Source organism: Carassius auratus, unplaced genomic scaffold, assembly GCF_003368295.1.
Source record: "Carassius auratus strain Wakin unplaced genomic scaffold, ASM336829v1 scaf_tig00007853, whole genome shotgun sequence".
NCBI lineage: Eukaryota > Metazoa > Chordata > Actinopteri > Cypriniformes > Cyprinidae > Carassius > Carassius auratus.
Window position 1 is genome coordinate 516,958 of NW_020523881.1, and position 16,755 is coordinate 533,712.

Here is a 16,755-nt window from a genome sequence, read left to right on the forward strand (position 1 = left end):
GCCCCACTGTTTGAACCGGGACCGGGGCACCTTCAGCAGATGTTGCCCAGCAGAACGTAGAGCTCTGCTGGGTTTGTGAGGGGTCAGAATCTCACACAAATAGGAAGGTGCAAGGCCCGTGAGTGCATTAAAAACAAACATTAAGATTTTAAAATAAATTCTAAACTGGACAGGGAGCCAGTGCAGGGAGTACAGGACAGGTGTTATGTGCTAGTGTTTACGACTGTTAGTATGCAGTCGGGCAGCTGCAGTGCATCAGAGAGAAGAGGGAGTGACACTGGCTCAAACACATTAAACACAGAACGGACAGAAGAAGAGCACAAGTCAAAAGTGTTAGACATGTTCTTAATACTCTGTTTAACAGAGGCTACTTTATCAACAAAATAATGGAGGAAATCATTACAGGTTGACTTTGAGGCCTGCTGTAGAGCATTACTAGATGGATTTATAACAGACTGAATTGTGTTGAATAGCGCTCTAGGACGGTTAGAGCTGGTGGAAATGACATTAGACAGATACTGACAATTAGCTGCTTTAACTGCATTTTGATATTCAGTAAGACTCTCTCTCAATATACCCAGTGAAACATGTAGCTTGTCCTTTTTCCACTTGCGCTCGGCCTGCCTGCACCTCCGTCTAAGGGCACGGGTGGTGTCATCAAGCCAAGGCTCTAAATGAGTCCTGACATCTCTACACCTGTAAGGAGCAATGATGTTAAAAATCTCTGAGCAGGTGGAGTTGAAAGAGGAGATGAAGACTTCTGTGCAGAGTGGGAAGACCACATCGTCTTGAGAGTAGACTGGTGTTCATAAAGGCAGCAGCAAATTCTCCAGCTGTGGTGGAAGTGATGATGCGGCGGTAACCAGCTGGCGTAAGGGATTTTGCTGCAGGGACAGGGCCTTTGAATTCAAACATAACAGGAAGGTGGTCTGAAATGCAAATGTCACTTATTTCTGAGATTAATACAGTGAGTCCGTGAGAAATGATCAAGTCCAATGTGTGACCGTGCTGGTGTGTGGGAGCGTTCACTGATTGTGTCAGATCCAAAGAGATCAGAAGGCTCTGAAAATCATTGTACAGCTGACTTGATGGGCAGCAAACGTGAATATTAAAATCACCACAAATTAATAAACTGTCATATTGTGTTCGTAATTCCCCAAGTAACTCAGAGAACTCCGGAATGAAATCCTTGTTATATTTTGGAGGTCGGTAGACAACAGCACACAGTAGAGGACATGCAAATGGAGCCAGAAATAGCTGAAGCTCAAAGCTACTATAGTTCTTAGATGGAAGCAGACGACAGTTCAAGTGTTGTTTAAAGACAGAAGCCAGACCACCACAACGACTGGACACTCGCGGCGTACTCAGGAACTCTGTGAGCATGAGAAAATCCAAGTCGTGAGTGGAAATCAAGTCGTTCAGGATGAAGGTCTTGTTTGTGAGCGATCCTGTGTTAATCAAAGCTGCGTGCACCGACCTACAGTTCACCGACTGCTGAGTGGCATGATTGAGCGGGCGGAGATTCCCTCGTACGCAGCCCCGCACCCTCGTACGCAGTTCATACACCAATAGCGATGACACATTATTAATGACACACAGGATAAATACAATAATTAGCAGGAAAGTCAAAAGACGTGGACGGCAGGCACAGCGGCGCCATCTTGTCAGCTCCCAGCTTCTGAATGTCTTTGTGTGACTGTTTGACACCGTAGAAGACCACACTGTTTGAAAAGTCATTCAGATTAACTGATTATCACAGAACCAATTGCTCTTAAAATCATTTTTACTATAATCAATCAAATTATATAACGCCTATTTCATCAGATTTTAGAATCTGTACAGTTCAATTGATGATTATCATGAAGCATAACAACCTACACCTAGGTACAGATTAACATCTGATGGCATTTCTTCTGGGCTTTTGGTATGCAACAAATGTGTTTTAGAAACACACGTTTATAACAGCCAGAGAAAAGACTAAGACAGAAATCAAGGGTCAGGAGCCCAACTAAAGCAAACACTGATCTCTAACATGGTTACTTCAAATGAAACAATAAATCAACATCTAAACCTTAGTTTAGGGCTGGGCGATATATCTAACGATATGATCATGCGCATCTAATCAGTAAAGCTGCTTCCGTGATCACCGCTAAAATCTCCATCACCTGCTTATAATTGGAGTGGCATTTAATAGACAGAGCCGTAGATCGCTGACAAGCCACGCCATATCGCGTTCATTATCGCAGATGAATCGCCTTCGATAATGAACGCGATATGGCGTGGCTTGTCAGCGATCTACGGCTCTGTCTATCAGAGGTGGGACTTTCAAGTCACAAGCAAGTCTTCAAGTCATATTCAAGTCCTCAAAGGGTTAAAGCTAAAGAGATAATTAAGTGACTAATTAAATGATGATTGTGCATTAGTGATGAACACCTGCTGTTAACAATCAACATCACTGAAGTAAAGAGAAACACAAGAACTACAACTGAATTTAGCCACAGCCTTCAACTGAAAAAAAAAGTACAAGAAAAAAAAAAAACACTATGCCACCATAATTGTGGTCAAGGTTTGCTTTAAGTAGTGTCTTGACCCTTTTACTAATTCAAACCAATTTGATTCAAAACAATTGCAATATTGTTTTTGCAACAAACATGTATGCATTGCTGAATCAAACCTGGCAGTAACAGATGATCTTATGCTTTTTCTGCTTATAACTCATGATGACTGAACATCATGAAATTGTGTTTATCTTTGGATAGTAGACTGACACTCAGCTATTCAGCATTGCGATTCTCTTTGTACATATACACTCTTTAATAGACGTTTTAACACAATTTAAACAACGTATTATTCAGCGCTACTTATATAGATTTATATGTTAGGCTAAGTTGCTCTAACAAGTGGTAAAATAAATAACCATGTAGTACTAATATTAAAATCGCAAACATTTCAAATTAAAACTTAAAATTGACAAAAACAGCCGACTATCATGCCTTTTCTTTTGCATTTAAGTTTTAATACAATAAATATTGCATGGCACAAAGAAATTGTTTTTTCACCTCCACCATGAATGAGACGAGAGTTGTTCATTATGTCGCGTTGTTGAAGTAAATTTTATTTTTCCTTGCTTTACCCCGGTCCTAAAGTTAAAAAAAGATGACTGTGTAAAAGAGTATAATTAAATTAAATGCATTTATGGTGAGATTACTACATTTTATTTAATTAAACGCATTTATGGTGAGATTATTATATTTTCATGTCAATCTGTGTTCATTTTGACCATGAACCATGCACTGTCAGCCGGTCACTTTAATTCAGCGCGTGCAGCACATCAGAAATACACTGAAAACCCTAATAAGTTGACTGAACTAAATTTATTGAGTAAACTTGTTGCCTCAATTTAATTGAGTAATGGAGTCTCCCAAAACTTACATATTTAAGTTTATTTAACTTGACGGTTTTGTAGACTACCGAAATCCCTCAGAGGTTTAAATGTTGATACATGATTCATTTGAAGTCACCATTGTGGTGGAAAGGGTTTGGTTTAGTTGGGATCTTGGTTCAGTTACTTCTTGGGTTAATTTTTCTCTTGCTGCTGTATTGGTATAGTTTGAAACGCTGTTTTTGTGGTGAAAAAAGACAAATTTAAATGAGCTCAGGTGTTGTTTGATGTTTTTTGTTGATGAGAAAGTCATCACATAATACGTATTTGAGATCATAAAATAAGTTTTGTTTGATATTTTTAACAGGCACCAGGAGTAAAATATAGAGTTGTGACGTTCGCGAACGAACCGATTCTTTTGAACGGCTCATAAACATGAACGATGGGAGCCGAGTCGCGCTGGAGGGGAGCCGTTCTTTCTGTCATTCAAATTCCCTATGCGTGTTTCACACTATGGTTTCACACAGATGCACTCAAATAAGCTCCTCCGCGAGACAGAACAGTTATAGGGGGAGGGGCGCACCCAGCGTGATGATATTAAATTTGCCCAAGGACAAAAAAAGAGAGGCAGAAAAAGCCATAAAGTAAGGAACTGCTATGTATTTATTTACATTGCATTTTGTGTTCATTTAAAACTTGTTCTTTTAAAAACATTAAAATGTTCTTTTGTGATACTGTTCTTGTATAGAAATGTTTCACTAAAAGCTGTTTTGCACAGACATTCATTGCAGCCCACTTATTGTTCATTGACTTGAAGGGGCTGATGTCCTATTTGCAAAGTTTACAGTAGTAATAGTATGTAGTATGTAGACATTTCCATTTTATTTATTCTAATTTTATCTACTTTAAATATTTTTTTGTTTTCTATCAAAATGTTCTTGTGTGATGTGATAACAATGTTCTTGTGTGGAAGTGTTTGTAGTAAAAGCTGTTTTGCACAGAAATTAATTGCAGCCAGCTTTGTTTTTGATGTTTATTTGTGAGTAGGTATTGTATGAATAACATAAGTATTGGTGTGTCATATCTGAGTTTTAATTATTTGACTACAAATCTCACCTCATCATTCCTCCCAGTGATTATTTCCAGGATAAACTGAGATGCCCCCAAGCTGGCTTCTTAAAACTGACTAAATATTTAAAAAGAGCCGTTCTTTTGAACGGCTCTTTGAAAGGAACGGATCGTGAAGATCCGGATCCCCTCAAAGAGCCATAAATCCCATCACTAGTAAAATACTTATTTTAAAGATGGATGAAATGAATGTGTTTGAAATAATTTGAGTAAAAGAATCAATCAAGTATTCACACACACAGACTTCTAGATTTAGCATATGCATCACAATAATGGTGACAAACAAAAGAGCTCCATAGCACAAACTCATCCTTATTTTCCAGCCTTTTTTGTTCTGATTGTCACCATTGATGTGATGCATATCCAAAATCTTGATGTCTGTTTGTGACGACACGATCGGTTTTCTAAAAGTAAGTACATTGTTTTATCTACAAAGTTTATATCCATAAAAGTATATCCATAGTTGCTGCAATACATTTTATTTTACTATAATTATTCACCATTACAAGCAAGATATCTGTATGTTAGATCTCAACTCTCTTTGCCACAGTAACAGTGTTTTACAACACACAAGTTACAGCAGCAAGAGACAAGCTAACACCAACAAAGAGCTGATAACACCTGAGCTCTTTTTAAACTTCATCTTTCTTCGTCACAAAAACAGCATTTTAAAATATACTGTTATAGCAGCAAGAGACAAGCGAACATAAGAAGTATCTGGACCAAGATCCCAACTAAACCAAACACTTTCCACCACAATGGTGACTTCAAATGAATCATGTATGCACATTTAAACCTCTGTTAATTCTCAATAAGAGCTTCTCTAGATGTCTGACAGAAATAAAGTCACAGAACCTTGTAAGGAGGATATGTGAACATCTATATCGCATGTACACAAGACATAAAGAAAATTAAAAAAAGACGTCATAAAAACATTTTTTTTTTTACAGTGCAGTATAGGGTTTTCTGTATTTTCATAAATATTGTGACAGTTTGTCAAAAGGTCAAGGTTTAAATATGTTGTTATTTGTTTTACTTCAGTGTGCTGTCAAAAATAAGAACATCATTTTCAGTTAAATTTACATGTTGAGTTAACTTATATAAGTACACTTGAAATTAGTACCAAGTTAAGTGAACATAATTGTTTAAGTGCATTAAATAAGCATCAAGTTTGGTGAACTGAGTGATTTAAGTACAATCTACAAAACCGTCAAGTTAAATAAACTTAAATATGTAAGTTTTGGGAGACTCCATTATAATGGTACAAAGCAACATGGGTGGGGCATGTAGGCTGCAAAAGGACTCTTTAGCCATTCTTTTAAAGAAAGATACAGCCCTAGTACACTGTATTATTAATTACAGGGATATTGTTTCAGTTTTCATGTATACTGTTATAATATATGTTTAATATGAATCATACAAGTTTGTCCGTACTCCAGCAGATTTGAGTGTCGCTGCTGTGGTCTTGAATGTCAGCCAAATCTTCAGCCAAAGTGATTTGTGCGATTTTATTTCCAAAAGATAAAGGCAAGCACAAGGAAACCCACGTGTGAGTGTGTTTGTTCATGTCTGTTACACTGGAAAAATCAACATGCTACTGTTTATTTCTCTAATAACATTGGAAGAATTGTTTGAGTAGTGTAACGTTAATAACTTCATTAGTTTATGTAAGGGTGTAAGTGTTTGTGTTACAAGACATTGTTAGTGTGACAAGTAGCCTATATAAGACATTTTATGACATGGTAGTATTTCCCAAAGCTTGTTTACATGCTACACACTAAAGTATCTGTTGTGTTTTGTGTAGCTGCTAGTAGCTAAACACTGCTTACACTGTATGTATCTCTGTTATTTACACAATTGACATCACTGTAAGAATAGTTCATGTCAGATAAAATAATAAATAATAGTGACTGAGATAAAATATTTAAAAACAATTGTAAAGACGATTGACACTAATAGTCTACTCACCAGAGACTGTGACACTGAATCTCTTGTATTTGGTCTCTTCACTGGTCAGTGTTACTTGATGATAGAGTCCAGAGTCTGTGGTTCTGGTGTTTGTGATGGTCACAGATCCAGTCTGATTGTCCAGATTCAGTCTGGTTTTGAGTGTTTTGTCATCATCATCAGTGTCATATATGGAGATTTGGGAAAGCCTGCTGATTTCAGCTATTCGAGAGTTTCCAAACATCCACTGTATCTGATGATAGTTCTGTACTTCAGGAACACCAGTGTGAAGAATGACAAGATTCTCCCTCCATCACTGACACTGACGTCACTTCATCTGTACCATCTAGAAAACAATCAAGAATATGTTTGTTGACTCACAGATACATTTGTTGATCTTTTGAGTTTTATTACAATTTCCATTTTTAAAATGCAGAAGTTATCAAGTTTTTGAAATGGGCCCTTATATTTAAAAACATTTATTTATAAATATATTTATATATATATATATATATATATATATATATATATATATATATATATATATATATATATATATATTTTTTTTTTTTATTTATTTTTTTTTTTTTTTTGGCGATCTTGGTATGAAAAATAACCAAAAATTAACTTGTAGCAAAACTTGTCATCAGTTCTTCCTTTGCTGTGTCAATATATAATTTTAGTATGTGCTGCTGAAGCGATTTAGGCATTTTCCATTAAGTAAACAAATTGACAAAACTAAAAATGACAATAGTTAAACAATAAAGAACTGAATACACCAAGTTGTATTGGATTTTCTTACTTTTCTAAGCTATTTATGTATTTAGTTATTTTTTATGTCCTTGTGTGATTGACAGGATTCGATTTTAGAGTTTAAGATTAACAAAAATTTGTTTAGTCCTAGTTTAAAAATAATTCATAAGTAAATCATATAATGTAAGTTGAAATAGTGAACCACAACTAACAACATGTTGGGAAGAAAACAAGATTTCAATGGGTATTTTAAATGCGTATTTTAATGGGAATAACAGTGAAACAATGGTGGTTTTTAACAAAACCTATTGCTCCGGGTTTCTGCGGGCTTGTAAAAGGTAGTAAATTAAATTATGCCAAATTAAGGCCAGTAAAAAGTAGTAAACATCATCTGACAAGGTAGTAAATTTTCGAAGCCCCATCTAACTGGGTCTATATCATGGGTGTCCAAACTACGGCCCGCGGTCCAGTTTTCATTGGCCCGCAGCCAGGGTCCGAAATTAACACCCGCCAAGCGCCAAGTGCGGTTAGATTTTCAGTTTGGCGAGTAAATCTCAAAAGGCTATCCGCCACACTGGCGGGTGAATGTTCATCATACCAAAATAGTAATAAAAAAATATTACAATTGCCTTTTGTAATGTTATGATGCCTGGAAATTAGTTCAAATCTCCTGCGAATCTAGAGCGAGCAAGCAAAAGCGTTCACGCAAACTGTGTAGCGAGCGCACGGCAGAGAGGGAGAGACCTTGCGTGTGTGTCTCTCTCTCTCTCTCTCATGCAGTGGTGACGCAAAACGGCACATAAACGCTGTAAAGAAAATATTATGACATTTTAATTGTTTATTAATAAAAAAGTGTTTCTGTGTCAGCTGCAAAGATGAAGTTGACACTGACTCGCGATCTTCGCAGTAGTGAACGCACCGGAGAAAAATGCATTTCTTACGGATTAGTCTATAGCCTACTTTTATTTAGTTTTGAATGGTTCTGTTTAAAAGTAGAAATTTCAAGCTTTCTGTAGATAATAGATATAGGATATTTCTAATTTGTTGAGGTCTGTGAGGCAAAGAGCCTAGGCTATACGCTGAGTTTAGGTTCATGTCTGAACGTGTTGTGATTATACAAAATAATAAAACATGGATTAAAATTAAGATAAAATTAATATAAAGCGAAATCCGTTTCAAAGAGAGGCTTTGTGTTTTCTGTTTGATGTCTCTGTGAAAGTTTTAAAAGCATCCTTAATGGAGAACGAACGGTTAGGCTACATAACATGTTTTTTTTCCTCGAATGCAAACATGAAATAAAAGACAAACCATCAATTTTTGGGGGGGGGGGGGGGGGGTGTGGATTTATAGCTTTTGAAAAAAAAATATGGATGGATTAATAGCGTTTTGGAAAAAAATATGGATGGATTTATAGCGTTTTGGAACCAACGGCAGGTACTTGGTAGTGTGTGCCATTCACTTGAGAATGAAGCTGACAAGTGTGCAGAGATGGCTGAGGGAAAGGCAGGAACAAAGATGGCTGAGCTCATAACAAAATACAACTCTCTTTGAAGAAGGCACAAGGACAAAAAAGCAGAACTTCTCCAAGTGGAAAAATTGATTGAAGAAAAGGCTGCACAGCTGAGGCACTTGTGATCCTGCCTTAGCAACTTTTATGTTTGTTGTTAATTCAATTAATTGTTTATGCTCTCTCTCAATCTCTCTTTCTCTCTCTCTCTCTCTCTCTCTCTCTGTCTGTCTGTGTGTGTGTTGGACAGTGCTTGGCTTGTGTCCAGTGTTGAAGTTATTTGTTTATTAATGAAATACTGTTATTATAGTGTACAATTGCACTTTATTATTACACATTGTGTAGCTGTTCATTCTAAAGGTCCAGTCTGTCTTCAAATTTTTATGTAATTGTTACTCTTTGACATATTGAGTAAATCCTATGGACCAAGGCCTGTTGTGATATCTTGAGTAATCCAAGTCCTATGGTAGAGTTCCCTCTTACTTGAATGTAGCTCACTCACTTGCCCTAACACACATACACACTCACATACACCTACAGAACCTCTCCTGACTTTCTCTTTCTCGCTCTCTCTGGTTCTCTATCTCTCCCTCCCAGTGTTGAAATTAAGTTATAATTGCCTCATTAAATTGTGATTAAATATGTTATTAATTCATTTTGGAAAGATATTTCATGTCTTTACTTATCACTTTACTTAACACTTAACACCGCTACAGTTGGAGTTTGAAGCCGTGTTGGTAGTAAAATAGGTGGTAAAAAGGTAGTAAATTCAATTTAAGAATCTCTGTATAAACCCTGTTGCTCCACTAAAAGAAAAAAAAAAAAAAAAACATGCAACACTCAACTTACTAACCAGATGCCAAAAGCATAAACAAAACACAAAAGTTTGCCACGCACTACCCAGTCTACCAGCAGGGGCCATACTAACCAGAAGAGAAGAGAGAAAACAATACACACTGTGAACCTCTGAAAATGCATATACAATGAAAATGCTCAAAAATGCAAGTATTATGAATGTCCATGTATTTAAGAGCACAATATTATAGAAGACATTTTCATGACATCTCTGGAAACAAGAATGAATTTAATCACCATCATTATGATTGCCATTAAAGACATTTCAACAGAGTTCAGTGAAGAAAATGAGCTGCTATATACTATAAAGTCTTTTTATTTACAACATTTCATAAAGCCTTGTTTTTTCATGTTATGTCACTAGTTGGTGCTCTATCAGGATCTTTAGGACAGACGTACTCTCTATGCACCCTTATTTTATTTTTTAAATAAAAGGAATATGAAGTTTAACCAACAAAATTTTAATTTCAAAATTATTTTTTCTATAATCTTCATATATGTTGAAAATCATTGTTCAGTATTAAAAGCAAACTTTCCAATGTACTTGTCAGTTTCTGCTTTTTTTCACACATATATATCTCACACGTTTTCATGCATAAAAGCAGAAGTAACTGCAGCTTTTTTGACACTTTTCGCTTCAGTTTCGTGGAAGAACTGCTTATCATCTTCGGTTAAAGTGTCTCTTCAGTTTCTGAAGTGTTTTTCCCCCTTCTCTTCTGCTATCAAGTGACCACTGCTTCTACGTTTGCACGAAAAAAACATGTTTTATTAATATAAAAACTGAAATCCTCAGAAAAAGCTTCAGATTGTTACTGAACTCATCTGTTGTTGCTTTAGCTGCTCAAATTTCATATTTGAAATTACAATATATGACAAAAGCTGTCTCAACAAAATGCTGTTTGTTACACTCAAAACAAAAGCACAAATAAAAAGACAGTACATTTATCAGTTTAGACCATGCAGGCAGTGTGCATGCAAAGTCCTAAGTGTACATCTCAGAATAATGACCAGAGCTTCTAATGACTTTACCAATTAGTGATTATATTTCAAAATGTTTGCCCCCAGAATGAAATTTTTGGGAGATTTTTTATCTTCCCTGGAATATGATTTTGATGCAATTTTGCCATTTTACCTAGAAATGTGACTAGGCCAGTTTTGCCTGTGGTTTTGAATACCAGATGAGCTGGTTTTGTTACACAGACCTGGCAACCCTGCCTCTACTCTTAAACACGGCACTATTTGAGGAGCCAGTCATTTGTAGTAGTGTCCAAAACCATAGTGGACATTATTGAGGGCACTCATTCAATCCCATAATGCACCACAATAACAAGTTCATTATTGATGTACACTCAACAGCTAGAGAATACCCACGATGCACTGTGAGGGTCATGATGAATGAACATTTTCCAAACCGCCGGTCCAATGTGGGAAAAGTGTAATATCTTGCAGGGACAGATTTATTTTTAATTAGTTTCTGGACTTGGAAACATTTCAGATGCATTGCTGTCTATGGAGGGTCAGACAGCTCCAGATTCCATCAAATTTAAGGGTTTGAAACGACATGAAGGTGAATAATTAATGACAGAATTTAAATTTTTGGGTGAACTAACCCTTTAAAGAGTGAATCATTTTTAATCAAGGTTTATACTTGCTGGTTTCCACATTCAAGATAAATATTTTCATTACTACTGGAGCTAGTCAATGAGGGTGATTTCGAACACCATGTCTTTGTGTATATAAAGTCTTTGTCTGAAGCAAATGAGAGACCTGACTCTGATTGAAGAGCTGAACACAATGGAGATACTTGGTCAGCCCAAACATCTGTAGATCAGTACATGAAAGAAAACTCCTGTGGTTCAACAGTCAAGGCAGAAACATGCTAAAATAGATATCAGACTAAGAGAACAGAAACTGACACATTTATTTTTGAAACTGTGTGACTGTGCTCAGTTTTTTTTCCTTCTCTGCTTCTCATTTCATGTTCAAATTTACTTATTGTTTTTTACACATGTGGTCAGTGCTTTAAGTGGGCCGGTACGCACCGGTACTCAGTACCGCCACTTCCAAATATAGCTCTTGAGCGTACCGCCACCTATCTGTGCGCCCAGAACGTGCTTTTAGTAGGGATGTGCACATCGATGCTGCAGTATCGATATATCGATACTCAGAAGCTTCTATTTTGGTATCGATATTTTCTGCAAAGTATCGATACTTAATTATATTTATAATTTATTTATAACTAAATGTTTTAAGCAGTGTGTGCAGGCACATCGGGACGGTGTGTAAATGATATAAAAAGAAAAGGTCTCGCGGACACGGTGGTATGACGTTAACACCGATTGGTCTGCGGCTGCGCGCAGTGCAATGTACCATTCACCATCACAACACGGCATGCAAGGTTGTGACTTGCGTGAAAGATGACAGCAGTACCGCCGCTCCCTATACGCAGAATACCCAGTCTGCGTAGGGCACCAACTCCCAGAGGGGTTTGGACTGCACCATTCTCCCATCCGCGCTCGCGACCGCTCGCACCTCATGTTTGCGGCTGAACGTTCATAATTGATGGATGGACATCTATGCCCAGGTAAAGGACATCAGCAATCCGGCGCAGAGAAAAGAAAACTAAAGAAAGTAAAAAAATAAAATAAACAAAGGGCATAAAGTTGGCTTTGACGTTGGACGTTCGAGAGTCTCAAATTTAGGGACCATCTCTAAAGTTACATGCGATATTGGTATACACTTTTCTAACGTCAGTAGCATTTGAGGAGAATGACTTACAGTCATAAAAACAACTGTAATTGTTAATCTAGGTGTCAGCTGTAATGCACAATTGAATTGAATGTTTGATATTTATTAAAATAAACTGTAAATCATATGTAAATTATGCTACTTTTTCACGTGGGCTCAAACGCAAATTTGAAGCTCAATAGCATTTGAGGAGAAAGACTTGCAGTCATAAAACAATTGTAATGTGTTCATTTAGGTGTCAGCTACAATGCACACCTTATACATTTTTTATATATATTAAAATAAATTATAAGTCATTTAGGTTCAAATCTAGGTCCGTTTATCAATTTCAGGCACATTCCTTTTTTTTTCAGGTTCCCTTACGAAAATTACCCATGGTTTTAACAATAACACAACAAATCATAGTTCTTGTAGCCATGGTAACTGGCTACAAGTAACATGGTAACATGGTAACTATATATATATATTAAATTAAGATTATTTAAAAAAAAAACATACACTTTATAAATTATAAGCAGTATTGATATCGGTATCGGAATCGCTAAAATTGTAACAAAAAGTATCGGTATCGTATCGCATGGAAAAAATGTGGTATCGCCCATCCCTAGCTTTTAGCGTACCGGTACGCTCATTTGGACATCTGTTTTAATAGAGGTTTTAATCTTTTGCCTCAGCTGCCGCTTTTCAGAGCGCCCTGGCCTTCACAATGCAAGCTTCCTAATTCGTCCACCGAGAGCAGAGACTACATTACCCATAAACCCTTGAGTTTTACAAGTGAAAACCGCATGCGTCGCTTTTTCCCCTGTCAGTGTCAACAACTCAACGTGGCCGGAGAGGGTGTGTGAAATGCGCACACTCGGCTCGGTAAAAAGACAAATACAGTGAACAACACTTAATATGCTCTCTTGGCTTCAGACTCTGAGTACTAAAACATCACGATCAGAATCAGATGACTCGCTGGCTGACACCCCACCAAACCTGAATGATATCGCTGCAGGTCAGACGCAAGCTAATGAAGTAATGCAGTAGCTCTTTCTAAGGGTATTTTTTCAAAATCCTTTAGCACATTTTATTTATTCTCAGTAGCTCTTTCTAGCTCGAGCAAATCCACAAACTAATAAAAGGATTTATTATTTTTTATAAGGTCGTCTGTTGACTGCTGTATATAAAACCCCTTTATTATAGTTTTTGTTACCTCAGGGGATGAGGGGAGTCATCAAAAAAAAAAAAAAAAACATATATATATATATATATATATATATAGAGAGAGAGAGAGAGAGAGAGAGAGAGAGAGAGAGGCTATAATAGAGTACCGGCACCTCTTTTGGGCCACTTAAAGCACTGCCTGTGGTCAGCATCTTTCTAGAACTTTTAACAGAAACAACTGCAACCATAATGAGGTTAATGTTTGCCATCTTTTAATTAAAAGACAATTTTAAGGTTTGGATATGTATTACTATTTTAAGTGTATCTCTCTGCAGACACAGTTTTAGAATAGTATAGTCAGAATATTTTTATCCAAGTTGTGTCATTTATTTTTATTTATTTATTATGTTTTTTATGTTTTTTATTGATTGTATTTGTTTAATGTAATTATTATTATTTTTCGCAGTTAATGGCCTAGTGGTGTCTGTTATTTTCTGAAAAATGTGTCTGCTTAATGAACAAGCAGAATTCAAAGGTGTAAATGTAACCAAAAGAAAGATGATACTATTTTGTACTAAATAATTAATTGGAGAGGATATGACTGGGAAGTATAATTTCATCTGATGGCAGCAGGATATTGTGTTGTGGGATGCAGAATACTTGACCATGCAGGATGTGTGGATTCATTTTTACTAAAGATGTAAAAATAATTGAATCAGCAGTTAGAAAAACATGAATGAGCTGAATGAAAGTATTACATTTGCATTTATTCATTTAGCAGATGTTTTTATTCAAAGAGACTTACATTTAGAGAATATTACAAAAGCATGTGTTGGGTTGGTGTTTATTTGTTTGTACCAGATCACAATAATGAGGCAGAAAAAATAAATATATCTACATGTTTATTTGAATGTAGTACAAAACGGACATAAAGCACAAACCTTTAAAATAATTTGAAATATAGCTTGCATATCAACATTTTCATCAAGAACTTCAGGAATATTGTAAAGTTTCAGGCAGATAAGTTTGATCAGGGTTGGAGGTAAACTCTGCAGTAAAGTGAACCTCGAGGACCACAGCTGAGGGTTGGTTAGGGTTATAGTGCTGTAAAATCTAATATAATAATAAAATCAATTTACGATAATTCCCACATAGCAACATTTTGTCGGCCCAGATCCGGCCCACATCTGGCACCCATGGACAGATGATCTGGCCCACATGCAGCGTGGAATGATGGCACTTGGGCGGACCGCTCCTGTTTGCCAGATTTGAGCCACAAGCAGGCCATAGCAATGCCACATGTCAGCCAAGAGTAAAGAAATTAACCAGAAATGGACCTTATCTGAGCCACAAAATCTGTGTATATTAAATATGAAGTAATTTCAGCCTTAATAAGCCTGTTAACAAGCAGAATCACTGAAGGAAAAAAGAACAGAGAAAGAGAAGCTGCATGTTAGCAGAAACACAAGAACTACAACTGACTTCAGCCACAACCTTAGATGAAATCAATTGAAGATAAAAGAAGACATTTAATCTCTGGAGATGTTACCAGAGGAGGATTAAACAACTCCACAAACAGCATTACCAGCTTCACTTATTACTAACTGACTTTATTTCTGTTAGACATCTACAAAAGTTTTAATGAGAATTAACAGAGGTTTAACTCTAATGTGTGTCACCATAACAGTGATTAGTGTTTCCATTAGTTTGGCTCTTAACTCTTATTCTATCGTTTATCTTTTTTGACTGCTGTGACAGTGTGTTTGTTAAACACATTTGTGGCATCAAAGCAAACTAATTGAGGTCAGGTGATGGCGGTTATCTGTTGATGGTTTTATAATCCTCATGGAAGAGGCTGATTTGCTTGTTTTATCTAACAGTTGTTTCATTAATATATTCACATCATAAACCACGTGTTTCTGCCACATGAGAGCCAGCAATATTACAACAATCAGTTAGAAGATTTTAACAAACATGAAAAAGTCGATCGATGATGACACACACAGACATCAACAATCAGCACATGAATCTCAACAATGGTGAGAATCAAATGTACCTTGCTGCAATGCATGCTGGGTACTAGCATAGTACAAAACCCCAGCAATTATTGCAACATGAATAAATTATGCAGCTGAATTGTCCTATTATTTTGTTTAATTCAAAACATTTGCTTATATTTTTTGCTTTTGATCAGTTTATCTAAATATTTTTGATTGTCACCATTGTTGAGATTCATGTGCTGATTGTTGATGTCTGTGTGTGTCATCATATATCGACTTTTTCATGTTTGTTAAAATCTTTGTTAAAATCTGTGTGTCAGCATAAGTTAAGTTTTTTAAGCTCATGTTTGTTAAAATATTTTAACTGATTGTTACAAAACTGCTGGATCTCATGTGGCAGAAACACAGGGTTTGTATGAATGTATCATTGGAGCAACATAATTGCTAGACTAAAAAAAAACTTTAGTAAACCAGTGTACTTCATGATGATTATATCACCACAACAGATAACAGCCGTCACTTGATATCAAGCTACTCTAGCATTGTTTGAAGCTGCAAATGTGTTTAACAAACACACCATCACAGCAGCCAAAAAAGACAAAAGATAGAATAAGAGTTAAGAGCCCAACTAATGGAAACACTAATCACTGTTATGGTGAAACACATTAGAGTTAAACCTCTGTTTATTCTCAATAAAAAAATTGTAGATGTCTAACAGAAATAAAGTCAGTCTGGTTAGTTACAAGTGAAGCTGGTAAAGCTGTTTGTGGAGTTGATTAATCCTCCTCTGGTGACATCTCCAGAGATTTAATGTCTTCTTTTATCTTCAATTGATTTCATCTAAGGTTGCGGCTGAAGTCAGTTGTAGTTCTTGTGTTTCTGCTCTTCTCTTTTTCTGTTCTCTACTCTCCTTCAGTGATTCTGCTTGTTAACAGGCTTATAAAGACTGGAATTACTTCATATTTAATATATACACATATTTTGTGGCTCAGATAAGGTCCAGTTCTGTTTAATTTCTTTACTCTTGGCTGACATGTGGCATTGCTATGGCCTGCTTGTGGCTCAAATCTGGCAAACAGGAGCGGTCCGCCCAAGTGCCATCATTCCACGCTGCATGTGGGCCAGATCATCTTTCCATGGGTGCCAGATGTGGGCCAGATCTGGGCCGACAAAATGTTGCTATGTGGGTTCTATCCATTTACTATAGAATTATCTTAGAATGGAAACTATGATATCAAAGGTCTGTATGAGATTCCTCTGACATGGAATGTCCATCTACTTCACACAAA